The sequence below is a fragment of the Physella acuta genome, unplaced genomic scaffold, assembly GCF_028476545.2.
Source record: "Physella acuta isolate Inbredline_101_S28 unplaced genomic scaffold, ASM2847654v3 ptg001477l, whole genome shotgun sequence".
Classification (NCBI taxonomy): Eukaryota; Metazoa; Mollusca; class Gastropoda; family Physidae; genus Physella; species Physella acuta.
The window spans coordinates 129,497-151,462 of NW_026732992.1; the positions used below are offsets into that span (position 1 = coordinate 129,497).

The window sequence follows — 21,966 nt, forward strand, 5'->3', positions numbered from 1 at the left end:
AGATTTATCTGCCGGTGGGTTTGAACTCGAGACTTTCGAATTTATCAACCATGAGCTTTTTGCCGACTCGACCACGCCGACCCCTAGTCGTGTGTGAAATAAGCGTGTACAAATGTGTGAAATAAGCGTGTACAAATGTGTGAAATAAGCGTGTACAAATGTGTGAAATAAGCGTGTACAAATGTGTGAAATAAGCGTGTACAAATGTGTGAAATAAGCGTGTACAAATGTGTGAAATAAGTGTGTCTCTGACGACCGTGCTGTGAGTGTCCTCACGTTCCTGCAGCCAGTCACTTTCTTTGTCCGGCGGTGCCAGTGATAGCCGGGTGAGTAACGTCATGCCCGCTCTTTCTTCCCGCGCGGCGGCAGATGATGAAAGACACGGCTAACTCACCGACCGCACACTCGCGACACGGCTACCACACCGACACACACTCGCGACACGCCAAACACGGCAAGCACGCGACCCGGGTACTGTTAGAGGTAAGCTTAAGTTTTATTTTATAGGAGTAGATTTATCATCAACGCTTGGATAGTAAATAAAAAAAAACCATGGTAATTACGCATAATATGCGTAATTACTATGTTTTTTTTAGTCCGCCACAAATATATTGCTACATAGCCCTATATAGCCTATTTAGGCCTATATATGCCTATAGGCCTATTACAATTATACAATTATTTTATTACATGTAAATATATAGGACTATAGGCCTATACATGTACGTTTCTGTGGTTGGTTTCTGAATGAATATGCCCGTTAGTTTAAGCAACTATTTTATTCAAACTGTCATATCGATTCTCCCGATCCCCACGCTCAGTCTACACCCCTCTACGTGATTCGTTTAGTGCTGCTCATTGTTTGATAAGCCTACCATTGATACACAAAAAGCAAAATATTTTCGCAAATCTATATGCTGCACGACTACTTAGGCCTACCAACTAAATTTAGGCGAACACCGATCAAACGAGCATTGGAGACATGTATCAATATTCTAGTGGCTTGAGTTCGTGCTAACACTTAAGTTTATCTTTATGACCTGATTTGATGCCGCACAGAAACCTCGCATTTAAATTAATTTAATTTTGTTTTTTTCAATCATTTCAAGTCGCCCCTCACCCCGCCACACACATGGTCTTAAGACCTCTTATTTAGCCAAATAATTTGTTTTAACAAATTTCTGTGAGAAAACCTGGCAAGTTTTAAAGGACTAGACCTACACTTTATTTTTCAAAAGTAGGCCACGTCTGGAAACATTTCAAATTTATGTTAGAGTCAGTTAGAACCTATCTAGATCTAGACTAGATCTAGATTTAGAGGTAGATCTAGATCTAAAACATTTTCATCGTCATTGAGAAAAAAACATTCTAGAATCTAGGTCTGGATAGATCTAGATCTATAGATTTCTAAAAGAAATTCTTAGAAATAGATTTTAGTTTGTGTGTTAACTTTAATACTTTATCCATCCATTCAAAATTGAAAGAAAAAGATAGATTCTAGATCTAGATCTCTAGTCTATATCTAAATCTAGATCTACTATTCTACTAATCATTCTACAGTTCAATCTCAATGCAATTTTAAATTACAACTTTACTTTATTATAATTATAGACTCTTATGTATGTAAATTAAGAGTTTAACTTCAGCCGACTAAACTTCAAACTAAAGGCTTAAGGTGTGTTTGAATTTTATTCCCCGCTTCACGTTCACCTCCAGTTGAATTAGCAGGCTAGTTTTTTTCAGCATTTTTATGCTTAAGAAATAGAAAATAAAGGCCTCATCCCATTTCTTGAACCCTCACTATGCTTATGAACAAAAAATATTTGCAAAGTTCCACTCCTGTTAACTTTACATTGAAACTGAGTTTCTGTTCACCCTTTGATCATACCTTTTAATTAGTAATAATTAGTTTGTTAGGTCAGCTCAACTAGTAAGCCTAATTAATAGTAATTATTATTGAAGGAGACAAACACATTTAGCCTATAGGAAAATAGCCTTATATATATATATATATATATATATATATATATATATATATATATATATATATATATATATATATATATATATATATATATAGCCTATATTTATTTATTTATTTATTTACTAATACATAATATTCTTTTTTTAAATCGGGTATGAAAATTTGATTATATATTTTATTGTAAATTTAGATTTATAATAGTCAAGGTGTCTAGAACTAATGGGTTAAAATCAAACAGGAACATCAATCTTATCTAAATATTGCTAACCAAGGATAAAAAAAAAATTTGGTTTAAAATTTAAAAAAAGCTGCTAAAATTTCATTAAATATTCAGAGCAATGCTTTAGCCCTTCAGGCTAGAACTAAATCAAGCTTCCATAGACCTACTATTATAAATGTTACTGTCTATCTATGCCTTAGTGAAATGATTTTTTTACTGTAAATTTATCTTTACATTTTTATTACAGTCATTATTGAGATTTTTTTGCAATTGACCTTTACATTTTTATTTTTATAAATGTTAAATCTCTAAGACCTGTATCTAGAAATGATTCTCATGATGGGTTGAAGTGTTATGTTTAGTTTAAGTTATGTTTTGGACTTGGTCTAGACTAGATTACCAATTAAAGACGTATGAGTGCTAGGACTGGGTCAATAACCATTAGGCGCCTATTGCCTAGTAGAAAAATAAAATAAAGTGTAGATAACCATTAGGGACTCGCTAGCTAGAAAAGAAAATATAGTATAGCGTAGATAACCATTACTAGCTAGACAAAAAATATATTATAGCGTAGATAACCATTACTAACTAGACAAAAAATATAGTATAGCGTAGATAACCATTACTAGCTAGAAAAGAAAATATAGTATAGCGTAGATAACCATTACTAGCTAGACAAAAAATATAGTATAGCGTAGATAACCATTACTAACTAGACAAAAAATATAGTATAGCGTAGATAACCATTACTAGCTAGAAAAGAAAATATAGTATAGCGTAGATAACCATTACTAGCTAGAAAAGAAAATATAGTATAGCGTAGATAACCATTACTAGCTAGACAAAAAATATAGTATAGCGTAGATAACCATTACTAGCTAGACAAAAAATATAGTATAGCGTAGATAACCATTACTAGCTAGACAAAAAATATAGTATAGCGTAGATAACCATTACTAGCTAGACAAAAAATATAGTATAGCGTAGATAACCATTACTAGCTAGACAAAAAATATAGTATAGCGTAGATAACCATTACTAGCTAGAAAAGAAAATATAGTATAGCGTAGATAACCATTACTAACTAGACAAAATGAAGTATTTAATAAAAGTCAGGCTTCCACAATATTTACAATGTTAGACTGTTAGCTTCACTGACTAGGAGATAATAATTTGAAGACACTTTCTGATTTAATAAGGAAATTCTTATTGCTTTTTTCAAAGTTTCGAGTCAATTGTTTAAAAGTATTTAATAATTTTTGTAGTTGTTTACCTTTTAAATTATTTATAATTTTTTTCTTTTTTTAGCATTGGTGGTTGGATTAAAGGATTAAGTTCACTGAGGATTAACAAACGCCAGGAGAACTGTTTGTGGCTGTTGTCTGTTGTAGACACGTAACAATAGTTACTGTTGGTAAGTTCTCTTGTTGCAATATTTAGTGTTAGCCTGAGGATTCTTTAAGAAATCATCTCAATCATTTCACCATTGTTCATTGTGCCTGTAATATCAGTGTCATCTTCTACCATTGTCTTGTTGTGCAGCCATCTTGCCTGTTCCAAATCTTTAGATCACTACTCTCTGATACAAATACAATTCTTGTGGGCTTACATAAGGCCACACAATTCTTGTGAGCTTACATAAGGCCACACAATTCTTGTGGGCTTACATAAGGCCACACAATTCTTGTGAGCTTACATAAGGCCACACAATTCTTGTGGGCTTACATAAGGCCACACAATTCTTGTGAGCTTACATAAGGCCACACAATTCTTGTGAGCTTACAAAGGCCACACAATTCTTGTGAGCTTACAAAGGCCACACAATTCTTGTGAGCTTACATAAGGCCACACAATTCTTGTGGGCTTACATAAGGCCACACAATTCTTGTGGGCTTACATAAGGCTACACAATTCTTGTGGGCTTACATAAGGCCACACAATTCTTGTGGGCTTACATAAGGCCACACAATTCTTGTGGGCTTACATAAGGCCACACAATTCTTGTGGGCTTACATAAGGCCACACAATTCTTGTGGGCTTACATAAGGCCACACAATTCTTGTGGGCTTACATAAGGCCACACAATTCTTGTGGGCTTACATAAGGCCACACAATTCTTGTTGGCTTACATAAGGCCACACAATTCTTGTGAGCACAAAACTATGTGGGCTTAGAAAGGGCCACACATTTCCTGTAAGGCCACAGGCTTTATGAGAAAAGTGGGCCATTCTGAAAATTATGCAAAGCTTTTTTTAACGCTTGTCAGAAAGCTTTTGTATCAGCACCCATCAGACTTAAGCGTGTCTATTTTAAGCAATACCACAGCCACACTTGAAGAATTGAAGCTTTAATCAGACATGAAGATGTAAGCCAAGTTTACTCACCCCACCCCCATCAGCCCCACCCCCATCAGCCCCTCCCACATCTTGTGTTATCTTTGATCAAACACTTGTCTGCAATTGGTTGTACACTCACCCTCTTTTTTTTTAAAGCTGGCATTGATTAATGGCACTAGCTTGAGGGGGAGGGGGTGAAGAAATTATTTCTACGAGCCGACCCGCAGCGTATCATACGCCGCTATTTAGTTTTTTTATTTTCTACTTTTCAGTAATTCATAATTTGTGAATTCGACAGTACCAATGCTGCCACTGAAAATATTTGCTTTAAAACACACCCCCCCCCTTTCCCCTAACCCCGTCCCTACACCCCCCCCCCCTGTGAAAGCAGCCCCCTCTTAGTTATTTCTTAGTTACCTCCTGTAAGTTTAAAATCGAACTAGATCTAAATTATCTGCCCCTAATAGAAACCCGGCTCTACGGCTCTACGATTTGTAAACATTTAGCTTTGTAAACATTTAGCGTGACCACAGCTCACCAGACAAAGTGGGGGTGGGGTGGGGGTGGTAGTGATAGTGATAGAGAGAAAGAGAGGGGACTGCAAGGAGGTGCTTGCAGCTTGTTTTCTAACGGCTCCCAGAAGAGAATTATATATATATGTAACTAGGGGAAGTTACCAAGAGACATAACGTGTTACAGTCTGACGTCACAGTGCAGGTGTTGGCTGAGGCCAAGGCGTAATATCTCGGGAAGCGATACGAAAGACGGTCTGTCAACTTTGATGTGACAGGATGCAGGTGGCTTATTAAAATCGGACTGTACAACAGAAGCGGCGTAATGCAACGATTACGATTACGATTATGATAGGACCGAATATGAGTACGATTATGAAGGGGATATATATGGGAAGGCGACGGCTGGTTCAGTGAGACTGGAAGACAGACTCTCTCGCCCGCTCTCTCTCAGTGAGTCTGTGTGGCAGTATCAAGTTGGTTATATTGTGTTAAGAAGGACGTTAGACATGTGTATTCAGTTAGATGAAGCCTAGTGAGGACTGTTGGGGGTCCGTTGATTCAGACTATTATTGTGAAACATCTCTCTTGATTCATTATATTATTGTGAAGCATTCTTTGATTCATGTAATAAAAGGATCAATAATGAACCTGCATCTTCGAGTATCTATGCTGTGGTCAATGTTGTGTGGAATGAGTGGTTAGACTCGGGAAGGTCACATTTGGCGTTGTCGCCAGGGTAGCCAGAGACTCGTTACATTTGGCGTTGTCGGCAGGATAGACTCGGGGACTCGTTACATTTGGCGCTGCGAGCAGGGTATGCAACTTGCCTAGGTAACAATTGGCGTCGTCGACCAGGATGAATTCAACGAGACTTGCCGCTTTAGGCACCCATGGTCAACCTAGTTCATAACTGTGTTTAGTGTGTGTGTGAATTCGGATATTCAGGAACAGTGAAAATTGAGGAACGAGGAAAAATTTTTTCATACACACACGGTAAGAAAGAACTCTTTTTTTTTTACTAAAGGAATAAAATGTCTACTCTGGACGAGAAGCAGACCCATATTGTGGTCCTGCCCAGAGAGTCCCACATTAACAAATTTTACGGGGACGGTGATCCAACTTTAACCAACAGGTTCAGTGAGGAGGTCAAAGCGGCCTGGGCCTCGAGAAACATGTCACCAGAGGAAAGATTAAGACTGCTGATGGGCAGTATAGGAGAGACGGTTAGGTCAGAGGTCAAATGCCACGATAAAACCGTCCAATCAGATCCAGATAAGGTGCTGGATCTAATTATGGAGACCTTTGGGGAGAGACGGTCGGGATCGCAACTGCTATCGGGGTTCGTAGGCTTAAAGCAGAGAATGGCGGAGAGTGTGATGGAGTATTCACACCGAATAAACAGGGCCTTTGATTCGGTAAAGGGCAAAACACCTGACATTGATGTACGCCTACTGAGGGACCAGTTCATCGAGGGGCTAGCAACCCCGATCTTAAGGAGAGAGTTGAAAGAGGAGGTCCACAAAGACCCGCAGTTGACCTTCCTTCAGGTCAGGAACTCAGCGATCCGCAGGTCCGAGGATGAGGACCAATCGAACTGTTCGGTGGACAAAGTCTCGGTGCCGGAACAGAAACAATCCCCAACCACGGGGACCGGCACGGTGGAAACCATGATGGCTCAACTGTTGGCCCACCTGGATAAGGTTGACCAAAGATTGGAGAGGTTAGAAAGCAGGTCAACAGCTGAGAATCAGGAAAAGAACGGGCCAAAACAGAGACAGGTTGGACGGCCGCGACCCGCCGGTCCATCACTCCGGTGGACGGCTGACGGTCGACCAATTTGCTTGTCCTGTTCACAACCCGGACATATGGCACGGTACTGCCAGGGAAACGGTCGTCCTCTGTAAGGCAGGGCCAGGCTACAGAGGGGCGAGGTTATGGCCCAAGAAGCAAAATGATGGGAGTCTGTCCCGAAATGGTGATTACGATTGGGGACATCGCGGTGAAGGCAATTGTGGATACAGGCTCCCAGGTGACGACAATCACGGAAAATTTTTACACCAAATGGATGAAAGGAAAAGACCATAGGTTGAGGTCTGACACATGCATGCGCCTGACGGCAGCTAATGGACTAACCATTCCATACTGTGGTTATGTTCTGGCGGATGTCGTGGTGGCGGGACATAGGTTGAAGCAGGTTGGGGTGTTCGTTACGAAACACAACCTAGAGACAAATGTGTCAAATATACCTTGCCTGTTGGGCATGAATATTCTTGGCCAGTTGCCAGAATTTCTTACAAATATTGTCGGATCGACCACACCAGGTCGGGGATCCAAGTTGGCCAGGTTTGCTAAGACCAGAGGAAGGATATCAGTCCCGGCAAACACGGTCAAGGCAATCACATTACAAATTGGTGATAGAAGCGTGAATGGTGATGTGATGATAGAACCATGTGGCGCCGCACTGAGGGCAGGCGTCGTGTTACTGCGGACATACACATCAGCGGAAAATGGACTAGTTCAAGGATTAGTGGCAAATGTTTTGGATGAGGAAATTTTTATACCGCCTAACACTCTGGTAGGAGTACCACAGAACGTCGAGGTACAAAAGTCGGCACAGTGCATCGAACTGAGCAATACCAGCAGTAATGAAGTAACAGTTAGGTCGGTCAATGTGACGGCCGAGGTGAAGAAAGAGGATGGCCGATCATATACATTCCCGGAAACTGAGGACCCAAAACTAAATGAATTGTTGAATAAGTACAGGGATATATTTGCCTCGTACGAGGGTGATTTGGGTTACACGGAAGTAATAAAACACCAGATACCCTTACTACAAGACAAGCCGGTGGCGCAACCTTATCGAAGATTACCACCGAGTCACTACTCTGCGGTGAAAGCACACCTGAACGATCTACTAAAAAAGGGAATTATTACAACCAGCACGAGCCCGTATGCGGCACCGATAGTAGTGGTAAAAAAGAAGTCAGGGGAGATAAGACTGTGTTGTGATTACCGGAAATTGAACAATATCACAAGAAGGGATGCATTCCCCTTGCCTCGTATTGATGAATGTCTTGATGCGTTGGGGGGAGCAAGATTTTTTTCTACCTTGGATTTGGCTAGTGGCTACCACCAAGTGGCCATGCACCCCAACGATCAACATAAAACGGCATTTATTTCTCCACTGGGACTGTACGAGTGGACCCGTATGCCGTTTGGTCTAACTAATGCACCTGCTACATTCCAGCGAGTAATGCAGAGTGCTATGAGTGACTTTCTATTTCAAATAATGTTGGTGTACTTGGATGATATACTAGTTTATTCAAAAACTTGGGAGGACCATCTAGAAAGATTAGAACAAGTGTTTCTCCGTCTTAGGGAGATAGGAGTAAAGCTGAACCCAGACAAATGCTGCTTCGGTCTGAAATCGGTACATTTTTTGGGTTACGTGATTTCGTCGGATGGCATCGCCACTGACCCAGATAAAATTGCAGCTGTTAAAGAATGGAAACAGCCAACAACTACAGTAGAGGTCAGATCATTCTTGGGCTTTGCTTCCTATTATAGAAAATTTGTGCCTGGTTTTGCAAAAATTGCCGCACCATTGCATGACTTGGTAAACAAAATGACAAAGAAACACAGTAAGGAGAAAAAGAAAGGTAAAACACAACTGATAGGTGAATTATGGACTGATGAATGCCTGAACTCGTTTAAGCTATTGAAAAAGGCTTTGACAGAGGCGCCGATATTAGGATACGCAGACTTTGACAAACCATTTCGGCTAGAAATTGACGCCAGCTCTAAAGGTCTGGGAGCTGTGCTATCACAACAACAAAAGCAAGGCTTCAGGGTTATTGCTTATGCCAGTCGAGCTCTGAAGGAATCAGAGAAGAACATGACAAATTACAGCGCCATGAAACTAGAACTTTTGACATTAAAATGGGCTGTGACGGAAAAATTCAGGGACTATCTATTAGGTGCTAAATGTGTGGTATACACTGACAATAACCCCTTGAGTCACCTAAAGACAGCAAAGTTGGGATCCATCGAACAGCGATGGGCAGCAGAATTGGCACTCTTTGACCTAGAGATAAAATATCGCCCGGGGCGGTCCAATGGCAATGCGGACGCCTTATCAAGGAATCCTTACGAGAGACCGGGCGATGAGGAAGAAACGCTGACAGGAATATGTGAGGTCAGAGCGTCAACAGATATCCCTCACGGGGTGCAAGTGAGGCAGAACGGACAGACCGGGGTGGAGCACATTTCCACAGAGCCCGGACATAGGGACAGTAGTGATTTTATTTGCCTTAATCACAAAGAAATAAGAAATGCCCAGAGAACGGATAGTGGCCTACAGCCGCTGTTGAAACACGTCCAGGAACAAAAATTCCCAGGAAGAAGGGAAAGAGAACAATTTGGTCGAGAAACAAAGAAAATACTGAGTCAGTGGGACCGTCTCAGTATAAAGGATGGTGTTCTCATGCGGAGAATTCATGACCAAATTGATGGGACAATACACCAGGTGGTGGTGCCTGGACAATTACGAGAAGAAGTGCTAAGGTGGGCACATGACAGGGCAGGACACCAGGGTCAGGACAGGACGCACAAAATATTACGACGAAGGTGTTACTGGCCCAATATGGAAATGGAGGTCAAACGCCATTGTGAGGCTTGTGTGAGGTGTCAGCATGCGAAAATGCCAGTTGTCAAAATGAGACAGCCATCGGGACACCTATTAGCGACAAAACCACTAGAGATTGTGGCTATGGACTTTACGTCGTTGGAGCAATCATCGGATGGGACGGAACATGTGTTGGTAATGACTGATGTTTTCACCAAATGGACTGTGGCGGTGCCCACACGAGATCAGACTGCCAAAACAGTGGCAAAGGTCTTAATAGAACATTGGTTCATCAAATATGGCATACCAAGACAATTACACTCTGACCAAGGAAGGGCCTTCGAGTCAGAAGTAATTAACCAACTGTGCAGCCACTACGGGATCAACAAATCTAGAACAACCACATTTAATCCGAAAGGAAACGGACAGTGCGAGCGGTTCAACCGCAGCATGCATGATTTGCTGCGTACTCTAGAACCTGAACAGAAAAAACGTTGGCCTGATTTTCTCCCAGAGTTGGTATATCTATACAACTGCACACCCCATGCCACAACCGGCTTTTCGCCATACATGTTGCTGTTCGGACGGGAGGCTCGACTCCCCCTTGACTTGTTCCTAGGAAAAAAGGAGAGTATGACTGGCTCATACACTGTACTGGAATATGTGAATGAACATATGAGACGAATTAGAGAAATGTACAGGGTAGTACAGGAAAGACTAGAACATGAAGCACGGCGAAGGGAACCGCCGGTACAGACAAAGGACCCGCCACTCAAACTGAACGACAGGGTATTACTGCGTAGCCACCCGTTAGGCAGAAACAAAATCCACGATCTCTGGGGACAGGAGATATGGCAAGTCGTGGAGATGCCTAAAGTAGCAGGTGGCCCCTTTAAGATAAGACCCATCGATCACACCAAACCGGATCGGTGGGCGAATATTGCTCAATTAAAGAAATATTGTCATAGTCAAGGAGAGCAGTTACACACAAGGAAACCCAAGACAATTAGGGAACCGGAAACTATAACGGAAATTCTCATACCCATCCCGGAACCATGTCACCATCAACAGAACAACAGCGACACACAAGGGGAGGATACCGGCAACAAGGAGGATCCCGGTCCCTCCAAAAGCAGAGAGACAGTAGACCATCAGATAAGTGGTCCGCGGAGAAGTTTGAGAAACAGAAAGAATACGAAATTTTTTGTCAGCAACCATCAATTCTTTCATGGTCGCGCTGGTATGAAAACAGACTGTTCAAAAAGTCATAAAAGTGAACTGGTGAAGGCACCAAACGAAAAAAGGTGGATGTGAATTCTAGAACTGTTTTGTGTCTGAGGAAGATGATGTAGACACATTGGATATGTGAAATAGGGATAACTGTCAATCTTATACGAATGTGACGACATTGACAGTGAGTGGAACAATGGATTTTTTTTTACGGTGGTGCGATGGACTTTGAAGGACTGCACCTGCCAAGCGTTGTTTGTGGTTGATAACACACAAAAAAAGGCAGGGGTGGATGTAACTAGGGGAAGTTACCAAGAGACATAACGTGTTACAGTCTGACGTCACAGTGCAGGTGTTGGCTGAGGCCAAGGCGTAATATCTCGGGAAGCGATACGAAAGACGGTCTGTCAACTTTGATGTGACAGGATGCAGGTGGCTTATTAAAATCGGACTGTACAACAGAAGCGGCGTAATGCAACGATTACGATTACGATTATGATAGGACCGAATATGAGTACGATTATGAAGGGGATATATATGGGAAGGCGACGGCTGGTTCAGTGAGACTGGAAGACAGACTCTCTCGCCCGCTCTCTCTCAGTGAGTCTGTGTGGCAGTATCAAGTTGGTTATATTGTGTTAAGAAGGACGTTAGACATGTGTATTCAGTTAGATGAAGCCTAGTGAGGACTGTTGGGGGTCCGTTGATTCAGACTATTATTGTGAAACATCTCTCTTGATTCATTATATTATTGTGAAGCATTCTTTGATTCATGTAATAAAAGGATCAATAATGAACCTGCATCTTCGAGTATCTATGCTGTGGTCAATGTTGTGTGGAATGAGTGGTTAGACTCGGGAAGGTCACATTTGGCGTTGTCGCCAGGGTAGCCAGAGACTCGTTACATTTGGCGTTGTCGGCAGGATAGACTCGGGGACTCGTTACATTTGGCGCTGCGAGCAGGGTATGCAACTTGCCTAGGTAACATATAGATAATTTATTTCACTAGCAGTGGGGGGGGGGGGATCTTACATAGCCTTTTTGTTATAGCTGGAGGGGTTAGGTCAAGCACCATACTAGCAGTACACTGATGGGGTGGGGTTATGAGGGTTAAAACACTCTAGTGCCACACAGAGGGTATCTGTGTATCCGCATACTTAATCTCGAGCTAAACTAAATTTTAAATAAAACGGGAGCGCTCTCCCCTAAAATTTCTCGAATATTCTTATGTAACACAACGGGGGATGGCAACTTGGGATATTATATTATAGACATGATTTTTAATCAATTTTTAATCAATTTTTAATTATTTAATTAAACTTTTTTAAATATAATAGAATCTCGTAGAAAATAAAATTGCGCACCGAGTGAACAGCAAACAATGTGTGTATAATAGTGCGGAACATTACTATTTTATAAGTTCATATTTGAGAAATCAGAAATAGTGTAAAATACTACTTCCTGTCACTAGAAATTACTAAAAAAAATAGAATTAAACCTGTTTACTTATATGTGAAATTTAGTCTATCTGAAACAGTACCAAAAAATCCGAAAGTAGAATAAGTTCCGCTTCCGGTTACCGGAAATCGCTGAAAAGTTGATACAGAACTACAAATTTGATACATTATATTTGTAATGAAATTTCATAACCTAACTGCAACAGTACTCAAGTTATCGTGTTCACAGACACGCAGACAAGATTGCAAAATTAAGTTATTCCGACTTAGTGATGCATAAAACGTCGATTTCAATTTTTTGCGTGATTACAATACTTCCTCTATAGACTACTCCGTATACGAGAAAATAAATTCGTAAAAACTCCCACACCTCGTGTTTGTAGGTGCAAATTTTAATTCAACAATTTAAAAAATCTATTTCCAAAAGTAGTTATTGGTATTCAAAAGCTTCAAGTGCTCCACTCCTCTCCCCGTCTGGGATGGAATGACAAATTGGATACTTGCGAAAATTGCTTCCCTTTGTAACATCAAAATTACTTCCCTTGATCCTGGTAACGATTTTTATCATTACTCGTATGTCTCAAATTTTAATTGGTTCCTGAAACTCTAGTCTCATCAAATGTGTGACGTCACATATTTCGAAATGGACCTTTATCTGGCTCTAAGAGTAATGTGTTTAGTTTGTTGTTTATAAAGGCGGTCACTACACTTGCCTAGCTTACCATGACTTCAATCTTTCAAGTCGAGTCACGGCGGTACATTACCAGGTGACACCAGCTTTAAATTGTGATAGATCACACCATCATTAAATTGTAACAGATCACACCATCGTTCACTATAGCACTGACTCACTGACGCATTATCTCACTGACTCCAGCTAGAGGTGAATGGAAGAGCATTGATATTGCCAGGTCTGCTGAATTCAACGGAGGCGTCCAAAAGCGGTATCCCATAACCGCCAATCAATTCTATTATGTCAGTGTCTGTAATCGATTCGTATTCTATTATGACTGTGTCTGTAATCGATTCCTATTCTATTATGACTGTCTGTAATCGATTGCCATTACATGACCTGCCGGCGTGATGGCAGACGTCAAACACGTGTCGGCTGATTGGGATTTTAGCCGTCATGTTGTTGTTGGGCGGGAAATCGTTCAGCCCAAGCGGCACGCGCTAGTCACGACATGCTCCACGGCACAGTAGGTTAACTTCAAAACTAACACACAAAGTATGGATCACTTGTGTCTGCTCAAGTAAATATAGGTCTGAAGGCTGAATATTGAGTGTGACTGGGGGTCTGACTGTGGGTACAGGGTGTGACTGGGGGTCTGACTGTGGGTATAGAGTGTGACTGGGGGTCTGACTGTGGGTATAGAGTGTGACTGGGGGTCTGACTGTGGGTACAGGGTGTGACTGGGGGTCTGACTGTGGGTACAGGGTGTGACTGGGGGTCTGACTGTGGGTATAGAGTGTGACTGGGGGTCTGACTGTGGGTACAGGGTGTGACTGGGGGTCTGACTGTGGGTACAGGGTGTGACTGGGGGTCTGACTGGGGGTATAGGGTGTGACTGGGGGTCTGACTGTGGGTATAGGGTGTGACTGGGGGTCTGACTGGGGGTATAGGGTGTGACTGGGGGTCTGACTGGGGGTACAGGGTGTGACTGGGGGTACAGGGTGTGACTGGGGGTCTGACTGTGGGTATAGGGTGTGACTGGGGGTCTGACTGTGGGTATAGGGTGTGACTGGGGGTCTGACTGGGGGTATAGGGTGTGACTGGGGGTCTGACTGGGGGTACAGGGTGTGACTGGGGGTACAGGGTGTGACTGGGGGTCTGACTGGGGGTACAGGGTGTGACTGGGGGTCTGACTGTGGGTATAGGGTCTGACTGGGGGTCTGACTGGGGGTATAGGGTGTGACTGGGGGTCTGACTGTGGGTACAGGGTGTGACTGGCGGTCTGACTGCTGAGTATGACTTGACTTAGTGCTCTTTGCTCCTTATGTAACATAGGGCTTCCACCATTTCTTTCTTTTCATCCGATCCCCGGCTTTTAATTTTGTCATCTCCCAAGACATCCCTGTTGACTTCAGTTCTTCGAGAAGACTCCGCCTCCAGGTCTGTATTGGGCGCCCTCTCTTCCGCTTTCCCTGGGGGTTCCACTCAAGCGCTTGGCGTGTCACATTTGGGTGAGCCTTTCGCATCGTGTGTCTCACCCTGCGCCACTTCCTCCTTCTTACTGCTTGTTCATACCTCCCTGTTTCCCACAGTGTTCTGACGTTCCATGTTCCTATGAGGAAAGGTTTCTTTTGCGACAGTAGTTTTGGGGCTGGGAATTTAGTTTTCCTCGGTTGAAGAAGGGGCGTCGGCTCTGTAGCTTCCTTGCGGTTTTGGCTGCATTGCGTCATACTTCTAAGTGGAGCACCAGTTCTTCCGAGGACTGGATTAATTTCAGATTTGGATTCGGTTTCTGTAACTGTACTTTGTTTTATGTGGACGAGTAGTTAGCCCATCGTACAACCCCCAACCTGGAGGACCAGGGCACAACGTTTGGTCTGGCCCCTACCCACGCAGATCTGTCCGACTTGGTTAGACCTGCCAGGAGCACTAGACAGAGGCGTAGAGGGGACAAACTTTTCGATTTGCACCCCCCCCCCCCTCACACTTTCGATTTACACCACCCTCAACCTTTCAATTTATTTTTCCGACCCATTTTGGCGCCCCCTAAGGTCGGCGCCCGGGGATATATGTCCCCCCCCGCTCCCCCCCCCCCCCCTCGCTACGCTACTGGCACTAGGCTCCCGTCGGCATAGCTGGGGCACACAAGACTGAAGGTCTGACTTCTCTGACGGTCTCATTGAATATGACACCTGAAAGTGGGACCCGTTCATCATACTCTTTACAGTTAGCTTAGCCAACACTCTTAAATATATGCACTCTTGTTCGGTAGGCCTTATTTCTTTGTTATTTTATGTCAACAGTGGTTATACGATTCATTTGTCTTGAGCCAATATGTCATGAGCCCATTTGTCGGGAGCTGAAATAACGGGGGCCCATTTGTCGAGATCCTATATGTCGTGAGTCAATATGACGGGAACCCATTTGACAGGAGCCAATATGTCTGATCCCTTTTGACTGATCCCTTTTGACGGATCCCTTTTGATGGGGCTATTTCGACTGGGTCGTTTTATTGAGGGGGTCGCTTTGTCGGGGCCGTTTTGACGGTGCACCATTCCAATCATTGTATTGATACAATCCTTGTTTCCCCTCTACGCTTCTAGATAATCTTTTGTTGCCCATGAACATGTGTGGAGGGGGGATGGGGGTGCAAGATATAATTTAATTGGCCTGGGTTCCCCCCCGTTTACACAGTGAGCCCCTGTAAACTGTGAGCCCCTGTAAACTGTGAGCCCCTGTAAACTGTGAGCCCCTGTAAACTGTGAGCCCCTGTAAACTGTGAGCCCCTGTAAACTGTGAGCCCCTGTAAACTGTGAGCCCCTGTAAACTGTGAGCCCCTGTAAACTGTGAGCCCCTGTAAACTGTGAGCCCCTGTAAACTGTGAGCCCCTGTAAACTGTGAGCCCCTGTAAACTGTGAGCCCCTGTAAACTGTGAGCCCCTGTAAACTGTGAGCCCCTGTAAACTGTGAGCCCCTGTAAACTGTGAGCCCCTGTAAACTGTGAGCCCCTGTAAACTGTGAGCCCCTGTAAACTGCCAGCCTCTGTTTACATGAGCAGCCATGTGCGGCATTGATACAATTCTCTGGCTCTAGTTAAACGTTCTATGAGGAGGGGCAGATGTGGCGTCATTTTAGGGGTCTGGGTTTTTGTGACGAAACGGTGGGGTAGGAAAAATCATTTTTAGAAAAACAGTGATGTCGTTTATGGATGACTCCTGAAGTATTAATACTGAACACATTAATATTGTTATACTTTAGATTACGCTAAATAGAAATGTTTGCTAGACTTTTACCAGGGAAACTCCTCGTGTATACTTAGTTAACTAAGTTAAAAATATTAAATGCCCAACCATATTTAATCAATACTAATTATAGTTAGAATCTTTAATGTAAACATAGACAGCTAGATGTACCGCCTCCCATTCATTTCATCCTCCGTAATCGGTTTTTATCGAGGCCACGTTGTATCGATTCCAAGTCTACAATAGTGCCACATCCTAGCGTAAGAACTATTTGCACCGATACTTCAGCGTAAGGGCTCGATTACTACAGAGATACCAGTCGTGTAAAAGTAATCCGAGAACTCTTTTGTACGAGCACGTAGAGCTGACGTCATTACCGGAAGTGATTTCATTTGCCACAACAGATTTCTGTTCGAGCTCTTTATTTTAGATTAAGTAACCAATTGAACAGAAAGTTTTTTTAAAGAGTCCTTTTAAAGTTGGTGTTAACTCCACCAACACCTCCCTATCAATAACCCAATCAACACCACCCAACAAAAAGCACCTACCACCCCACCCTTCACTCAACAAACACCCACCAACAACACCTACCACCAATAACACCACCCAGCCAACACCGCCACCCCTCACCCCACCAACAACACCTACCACCTCACTTACAACAACAACACCCACCCACCACCACCATCCACCACCCCACCAACAACAACACCTTCCCAACACCACCAACACCTACCACCTCACCACCGCCATCCACCTCCAACACCACCCCACCAGCAACAACACCTACCACACCACCACCCCACCACCATCCACCACCCACACCACCCCACCACCACCATCCACCACCCACACCACCCCGCCAGCAAGAACACCTACCCAACACCACCCACCAACCCACCACCCACCACCACCACCCCACCACCACCCAACACCCCTCCACCACCCACACCACCCCTCCACCACCCACACCACCCCTCCACCACCCACACCACCCCACCCAGCAACACCACCGATGCAACACCACCAACACCTACCACCTCACCACCACCATCCACCACCCACACCACCCCGCCAGCAACACCACTAGCTCCCGTGACGTGCGGGTATATTGGCCCCAACTTCCCGGTCCGTTGATGAAAGCATAGCGGGACAGGCGTGTCCAATCGATGTGGCCCCAGTAAGTGAAAGTGGCTCTCTGAGGTAGCAATCAATAGGACGAGGGGTGAGCTTGTCACGTGACTCCCGGAGTTTGTGTATTCTCCGTGTTAACTGAGTTCGTGATGCTCTAACTGTGTTGACTTGTTCCGTCAAAAGCTAGCACGGGAAAAATTACGTTTGGTGTTGTCTGAATGACATGATAGCTTCATGTTTTAACACGTCCTATTGGTGTTGTCTGAATGACATGATAGCTTCATGTTTTAACACGTCCTATTGGTGTTGTCTGAATGACATGATAGCTTCATGTTTTAACACGTCCTATTGGTGTTGTCTGAATGACATGATAGTTTCATGTTTTAACACGTCCTATTGGTGTTGTCTGAATGACATGATAGCTTCATGTTTTAACACGTCCTATTGGTGTTGTCTGAATGACATGATAGCTTCATGTTTTAACACGTCCTATTGGTGTTGTCTGAATGACATGATAGCTTCATGTTTTAACACGTCCTATTGGTGTTGTCTGAATGACATGATAGCTTCATGTTTTAACACGTCCTATTGGTGTTGTCTGAATGACATGATAGCTTCATGTTTTAACACGTCCTATTGGTGTTGTCTGAATGACATGATAGCTTCATGTTTTAACACGTCCTATTGGTGTTGTCTGAATGACATGATAGCTTCATGTTTTAACACGTCCTATTGGTGTTGTCTGAATGACATGATAGCTTCATGTTTTAACACGTCCTATTGGTGTTGTCTGAATGACATGATAGCTTCATGTTTTAACACGTCCTATTGGTGTTGTCTGAATGACATGATAGCTTCATGTTTTAACACGTCCTATTGGTGTTGTCTGAATGACATGATAGCTTCATGTTTTAACACGTCCTATTGGTGTTGTCTGAATGACATGATAGCTTCATGTTTTAACACGTCCTATTGGTGTTGTCTGAATGACATGATAGCTTCATGTTTTAACACGTCCTGTTGTTGAGGTATTAAGCGCACGTGAAATAAAATGTTTTAACACGCTCATTCTGCTCTTGGTTGAACGTGTGCATGTCGTGAGTCGAGTTTTACACGGAGTTTTCTTAATGCGTTGTCAGTGTTTGTAGATATTGGGATCGTGTTCTAAATAGCCTCCCACAGCCATATGTAAGATATCCACACACACACACACGGGTAAATCAAATGTTAGATTACCTAATCCTTACACACTAAACCATCGCCACTTGTCTGCAACCCATTTACGTTTCCTGAGTGTAAGACAACCCTCTACATCGCTTCTTTATGTGCAGTGTTTCTTCCAGACTTTTTTCTCTGGGGGGGAGGGCGGTAGACTTTCTTCGGGGGGGGGGGGGGCGGACACTGTTAAAAGTATATATTTTCTATATAAATTATATAAATTTCATTTCGTTCGGGGGGGGGGGGGCGGTAAAAATTTTTTGGAAAAAAACTCTGTTTATGTGGGACAACCCATTAAATCATTGCCGATATTGGACAACTCATTAAATCATTGCCGATATTGGACAACTCATTAAATCATTGCCGATATTGGACAACCCATTAAATCTTGCCGACTGTGGACAACCCATTAAATCATTGCTGATATTGGACAACCCATTAAATCATTGCCGATATTGGACAACCCATTAAATCATTGCCGATATTGGACAACCCATTAAATCATTTCCGACTGTGGACAACCCATTAAATCTTGCCGATATTGGACAACCCATTAAATCATTTCCGACTGTGGACAACCCATTAAATCTTGCCGATATTGGACAACCCATTAAATCTTGCCGACTGTGGACAACCCATTAAATCTTGCCGATATTGGACAACTCATTAAATCTTGCCGACTGTGGACAACCCATTAAATCTTGCCGATATTGGACAACCCATTAAATCATTTCCGACTGTGGACAACCCATTAAATCTTGCCGATATTGGACAACCCATTAAATCTTGCCGACTGTGGACAACCCATTAAATCTTGCCGATATTGGACAACCCATTAAATCTTGCCGACTGTGGACAACCCATTAAATCTTGCCGATATTGGACAACCCATTAAATCTTGCCGACTGTGGACAACTCATTAAATCTTGCCGACTTCTAGAGGCCTCCCTCCCCCCCCCCCCTCCCCCATTTGTGGGAGGACCGTTCAGTGGTTAAACGAGTGACTGATGAAAACGAGGCTAAGTGACTTTGAGTAGTAGAACGAGGCCAAGTGGCTGGAGCGCCGGGACTTGCCAGTACCGGGTGTGACCTTTCGAACGTTTGCTGCCACATGAGGCGGTGACTGTCCACTGGCGCTACTTTGGTGTGTCCATTAGTTTGGTGCTGGGCGGTGACTGTCCACTGGCGCTACTTTGATGTGTCCATTAGTTTGGTGCTGGGCCGCTCAGATTACTCGATGACGACTTCGGCACTAATCACGTGATCTAACCCAAACTCTGATCACGTGACCTAATCAATCACCTGACATCGTGAGCTAACCATCTTATTGTGTGACCGACTCTAAACCTGGTTTTGATGTCAAAAGGTCCGGCTGATTGTGATTGTAGGATGTGCCAGCCCACCAAATAACTTTTACGTGACATGAAAACACCACATGAGGGTTGCACTAGCCTTACTCTAATCAATTCCTCTGGTTTTAAAGTCCGCTCAAAGGCCATGCTGGAGCAGTTCTATAAATAGATACACCACTCTAGAAAAAGCCCCTGTGGCAGATTGTCCTCGCGGTCTCTGACAACGTCATTATCAGCTGATCTGTGACTGAGTCTATTAGTAGTCGTCACATTGTGTATAGGGGGCGGGGGGGGGGGGGGGCTAAATTCCGACGTGGCTTCGATTTTCTGCTGCATGGTGTGAGCATTGAGGACTTTGACATCGCAAAACCCGAGCTTAGCTGAGGGCAGTCTTGTAGGGTTCGTATGGCGTTATGTGGGGATGGCAGTGTCTAGTAGGGTTGGCAGGGTGTCTTGGATACTTGTTGTAGTGCTGTATTGGATACTTGTTACAATGGATCAAGTGTAAAGATAAGCATGGATCAAGTGTAAAGAGAAGCGTGGATCAAGTGTAAAGAGAAGCGTAAATCAAGTGTAAAGAGAAGCATGGATCAAGTGTAAAGAGAAGCTTGGAACAAGTGTAAAGAGAAGCGTGGATCAAGTGTAAAGAGAAGCGTGGATCAAGTGTAAAGAGAAGCGTAAATCAAGTGTAAAGAGAAGCATGGATCAAGTGTAAAGAGAAGCATGGAACAAGTGTAAAGAGAAGCGTTGATCAAGTGTAAAGAGAAGCATGGATCAAGTGTAAAGAGAAGCGTGGATCAAGCGTAAAGAGCGTGAATCAAGTGTAAAGAGAAGCATGGATCAAGTGTAAAGAGAAGCTTGGAACAAGTGTAAAGAGAAGCGTGGATCAAGTGTAAAGAGAAGCTTGGAACAAGTGTAAAGAGAAGCGTGGATCAAGTGTAAAGAGAAGCATGGATCAAGTGTAAAGAGAAGCGTGGATCAAGTGTGAAGAGAAGCATGGATCAAGTGTAAAGAGAAGCGTGGATCAAGTGTAAAGAGAAGCGTGGATCAAGTGTAAAGAGAAGCGTGGATCAAGTGTAAAGAGAAGCGTGGATCAAGTGTAAAGAGAAGCGTGGATCAAGTGTAAAGAGAAGCATGGATCAAGTGTAAAGAGCGTGAATCAAGTGTAAAGAGAAGCATGGAACAAGTGTAAAGAGAAGCGTTGATCAAGTGTAACGTGAAGCATGGATCAAGTGTAAAGAGAAGCATTGATCAAGTGTAAAGAGAAGCTTGGATCAAGTATAAAGAGAAGCATGGATCAAGTGTAAAGAGAAGCATGGATCAAGTGTAAAGAGCGTGAATCAAGTGTAAAGAGAAGCATGGATCAAGTGTAAAGAGAAGCATGGATCAAGTGTAATATGAATTATGGATCAAGTGTAAAGAGCGTGAATCAAGTGTAAAGAGAAGCATGGAACAAGTGTAAAGAGAAGCATGGAACAAGTGTAAAGAGAAGCATGGATCAAGTGTAAAGAGAAGCGTGGATCAAGTGTAAAGAGAAGCCTGGATCAAGTGTAAAGAGAAGCATGGAACAAGTGTAAAGAGAAGCATGGATCAAGTGTAAAGAGAAGCGTGGATCAAGTGTAAAGAGAAGCATGGATCAAGCGTAAAGAGAAGCGTGGATCAAGTGTAAAGAGAAGCATGGAACAAGTGTAAAGAGAAGCATGGATCAAGTGTAAAGAGATGCATGGATCAAGTGTAAAGAGAAGCGTGGATCAAGTGTAAAGAGAAGCATGGATCAAGCGTAAAGAGAAGCGTGGATCAAGTGTAAAGAGAAGCATGGAACAAGTGTAAAGAGAAGCATGGATCAAGTGTAAAGAGAAGCATGGATCAAGTGTAAAGAGAAGCATGGATCAATTGTAAAGAGAAGCGTGGATCAAGTGTAAAGAGAAGCATGGATCAAGTGTAAAGAGAAGCGTGGATCAAGTGTAAAGAGAAGCATGGAT

The 21,966-nt window shown here is 43.2% G+C and overlaps 1 protein-coding gene across 2 annotated transcripts in view; it reads left to right on the plus strand.

Moving 5' to 3' along the window:
* The first annotated feature begins 422 nt into the window (after nucleotides 1-422).
* LOC131928210 (tolloid-like protein 2) overlaps nucleotides 423-21,966 on the plus strand; it is a 46,945-nt gene continuing 25,401 nt past the window's right edge. For both annotated transcript variants that reach the window (XM_059284155.1, XM_059284156.1), the window contains exons 1-2: nucleotides 423-483; nucleotides 3,513-3,618. The gene's annotated coding sequence lies outside the window, so the exon portion shown is untranslated. The remainder of the gene's footprint in view (nucleotides 484-3,512; nucleotides 3,619-21,966) is intronic.